This window comes from Hyaena hyaena, unplaced genomic scaffold (assembly GCF_003009895.1).
Source record: "Hyaena hyaena isolate Hyena2069 unplaced genomic scaffold, ASM300989v1 scaffold_74, whole genome shotgun sequence".
Classification (NCBI taxonomy): Eukaryota; Metazoa; Chordata; class Mammalia; order Carnivora; family Hyaenidae; genus Hyaena; species Hyaena hyaena.
In genome coordinates this window covers 4,119,155-4,123,293 of record NW_024080706.1, presented here as the reverse complement: position 1 = coordinate 4,123,293, position 4,139 = coordinate 4,119,155, and the positions used below count along the sequence as shown (strand labels likewise).

General features: G+C 41.9%; 1 long non-coding RNA gene across 1 annotated transcript; it reads left to right on the top strand.

The window, feature by feature from the left end:
• The first annotated feature begins 322 nt into the window (after positions 1-322).
• On the top strand, positions 323-3,243 carry LOC120232587. Its single transcript, XR_005528598.1, has 3 exons — positions 323-390; positions 2,469-2,684; positions 3,119-3,243. It is a non-coding gene; the product is annotated as an uncharacterized LOC120232587 (long non-coding RNA).
• The last annotated feature ends 896 nt before the right edge of the window (positions 3,244-4,139 follow it).

Below are 4,139 nucleotides of genomic sequence, written 5' to 3'. Positions count from 1 at the left end.
CCGCTCGCGCTCTGTATCTGTCTCTCAAAAAAAAAAAAAAAAAAAAAGAATAAACGTTAAAAAGAAAAGAAAAAAGATGTTGTACTTCGCTTTGTTGCCTGTCCTCCATCCTCTAAAGGTCCACCCTGGGGCCGCTGATGCCAAGTCTTTGTCTGAGCCCTCCTCCCTCTGCCTTGCCTGGGCCCGCGCACCGGTCCCAGGGCCAGAGAGCGAGCGGGTGGAGGCTGAGCGCAGGGTGCCCGCAGCGCCTTGCGCTGGTTTCCTGCCAACCCCCGTACAGTAACTCCGGAAATGACGTGAGGCCATCAGTGCTGCCCTTGCCGCTAACAGCAACGCACACCCAGAAGGCCAAAGATCCATTCGCTGCAGTGAGGGGTAACGACCACCACGGTGGGTCCGTTGTCGCCTGCGCTCCAAGTCCAGGCAGGGTGGGCGCACTCCCTAGGGTAGCTCTGGGTGGGATCTTTGGGGATAGATACACAAAGCAGCAAAGAAGCTTCAAGGAGCCAGAAGTTCCTTCTTCAGTTATTCACCATCGCTCCTTCACTCAACAAACATTTTGACATTCCTACATGTGTCAAGCACCATCTAGCAGGTGGGAAGACAGATAAAGGAGACGTAGTCTTTGCTCTTAAGGAGTTCATGGACAAAGGGACATTCAACTTACAAAGACAATGTAGTGTGAGAAGTGCCTTGGTGGGGACTTCCTTGGTACTGAACACAAAAGAGGCATGTAATGGGGGGCAGGGGAGGCCAGGGGAGACCCTGATTCCTGAGACAGTTCTTGTCTGATAAGCAGGAGTAACCAGATGTCGGGGAGAAGGAAATTCTAGCAGAGGAAACCACAGAGGTGGCTCAGAGATGCAGGGCATCTTCTGGAAACTTCAGGGAGACCAGCAAAATATAAGTGAAGTGCAAGAGAGGAGATGAGAAGAAAAGTTGGGTTGGGCAGTGTCGGGAATGCTTCCAGAACTTTCCCTCCAACTCTCCCACACCTCAGTCATTCCCATACCATCCTTATGCACTTGGCCTCATCTATGTCATACCTGTATTATTTTTAAGTGACTCACTTTTAAAGAGCTTCACTTAAATGTACTGTCGAAGAAAGTTAGCATTGTTACCGTGAATAGGAAATCAATAACCCCTGCTGGCCATAAAGGGAAAGTCATTTAAAGACAAATGTAAGTCCAAGTCACAAAATTACTTAGATTTTGGTAGGTTGAGCCTGAAACCTGTATTCTCTTTGTCCAGAGGGGGAGTTATCATGAGTTTGAGGGCAAAACAGACACATAAAGGCTTTCTCTTGGATAATCCGAGGCTCAAAAAAGAGTAAGGAAAGGAATAGCTTTCTCATTCTATGATTCAAGTTTCCTTAATGCCTAAAGGCCGGGTACTGCTACCTTAAACCTTCTCTCCTGCCACTGGAGGTGTGTGTGCCATGTTCTGGAAAACACGGTCCCAGAGAAGGACCCTCCCTGGGAGGGTGGTCTTGTTTCCAAAGACAGACAGGAAAGCCTAAGCAAGATCAAAGGGAATCCCAAATCACTCACCTGGCAAATCCACCTTGAACTTTCTGTGCACCTTAAACAATGTATCAAGCGCTAACTTATGAAAACCACAAGCGGAAGAAATCGAGAAGCTGTCTCTGTCCCTTTCACGGCACAAGAAGAGAAGCTAAAATTCCAGGAGCTCTCTAAAAACAGTCATTTCTGGCAATGCTCACCACTCCCTAATTGACTATGCTAAATATTATTCCCAGTGCCCCCAAAGTGAGCTTTTATCTTATCACAACTTGGTAAATATTATGATAGGTTGTGGTTTTCATTACCACAGAAGTATAAATGCTAACTTTTTCATGGATGCAAGATGTGGCCAGAAAATCTCAGTAGTGAGAGCTTGAAAGCAATTACATTCTTGTTATTTGGAGGTTTGGCCAGATGTCAAGGGAGTTTATAGCCAAACCACTACTTTGGTGGTGTTCTGTCCCCCAAAGTAATCCAAAAATTAATGTACCAGAAAGAAATAATATGTTTGTATAGTACATTGGGAGAGCTGAGGCTTTGCTCTTAGACAAAATACTAAAGGAAATTCCTTTATCAATAAGGAGAAACAGTGTATTGGAAAGTATTCTTTGTCTTGCGTTAATATGATTTTTGTTGGTCAGTGATACTTCTGAAATGGTAGAAAGCTCAGAAAAATTGGGAAAATACTGTATGTCTGTGTGTGTGTGTGTGTGTGTGTGTGTGTGTAGATAGATAGATGATAGATAGATAGATAGATAGATAGATAGATAGATAGATGATAGATAGATGATAGATAGATAGATAGATAAATAGATAGATAGATGCTTAGATGCATAGACACACAAACAAATAGATATCCACACCAAAAAAAAAAATGAATTAACCTGCTAGCATCAACTAGAATAAATTGCTCCAAAACTTACTACAGCAGCTTTTTGTTTGTAGTTGGACGAAACATCTGGAAGACAGAAGAAAGCTTAGCCTGTTTAAGTCCACTTGATGCACCTGCTGAACTGAGCTCAGCACAGAAGAACTGACTGGGTAGTTTTGGAAATGACCCAAGGGACAGTCATTTCCAGAATCCACAGAAACCCCGATGCACTGGACAGGATGTCCCTTACACCCAAAGGCAGTTCCTTGAACAGCAAGGCCCAAAGATTGGTAAGATGTCAGCTAAGCTCGGGTGGCTCATTTCATGTTAGTAGGATTTGGTCATTTGCCCACAGTCTGTCCAACACATTTGCTATGTTGCACTCAAAGATTTGTTTTGCATTTTCAGAAGTGTGACAAGCTACCTAAACACAAGGACAGCAGATGAGTGTGCCGAGTTGTATGCATGAGATGTTCATTCTTTTGTTTTTCCTTAATAATGAAAGGTTGGAAATAGTCAAAATATAAGAAATGTATTACATATTCTGCTGCTGTTAAAGAAGATAGGCCCTTGTGCACTTACATTGAAAGGCGTTCACCAAGTAGAAAAAAAGTTCACAGAATAGTGTACTTCTCCTTCTCTCTCCCTGTCTCCCTCTTTCCCTCTAAAGTAATATATGTAATATGTTCCCATTTATATTGAAATAGTATTGTCATTTTCACAGATGCTTGCAAGTTCTAGGAGAATGGTACACACCAATCTTGAGGGAAATTTGGATCATAGAGGGATTTTCACTTCATATTGCTTAAAAATTTTTTATGATGTACTATGCATTTCCAAAAAAGTTTTAAGAAAGCTGAATTTGCTTAAAAAGAAGAAAATGAAGAAGAATTTTACATGTGCTGTCTTTCATTTTATCAACCGAGGAATCATGAAGAAGACTTAAAAAGAAATTAACCCAGAAAGAGGATATCAGACCAGCGACTTTTCTGTTTTAGCCTTAGTTCTTGTTTTCTATCAAATACTGCTTTAAACTTTGGTCCATCTCATGAATCTACATGACAAACTCAGGCTAAAAACACTTCTTTTTTAATTTTTTAATTATTTTTCTAAGTTTGTTTATTTTGAGAGAGAAAGAGCACGGGCACACAAGTGGGGGAGAGGCAGAGAGAGAGGGAGACACAGAATCTGAAGTAGGCCCCAGGCTCTGTCAACAGAGCCTGATGCAGGGCTCAAACTCATGAACCATGAGATCATGACCTGAACTTAAGTTGGGTGCTCAACACACAGTCACCCAGGAGCCCCTCAAAACACTTCTATTTTGCAGTCACCGTTAGGGAAACAGAAAGACCATCAGTTCAATCTCTAGCTTGATGGAGTCCACTAAGAGCTTACCGATCCAAAGAAGCTCAGGTTCACTTAAAAGCCCTCTTCCTGAAGAATCTAGTAATCTCTGGAATGCCAGGTAAAAATTATTTTTTAATAATAGCTGTCATTTATTAAACAGCAGCTATGTCACAAATACTGTGCTATGTCACAGATACTATCTTTTATCTTCACAAAACTTGGAAGTAGAAATTATCTCCTATTTTACAGAGGAAGAAACTGAGGCCCATGGTGCTTAAGTAATTTACCTAAAGTGACAGGCTAGCAAAGGGCAAATCTTGTGCCCCCATATCTACTGATTTTCTTTATTTTCTGATTTCTAGGCTATCTGAGGCAATAAATGGAGTGCTGTCTACTTA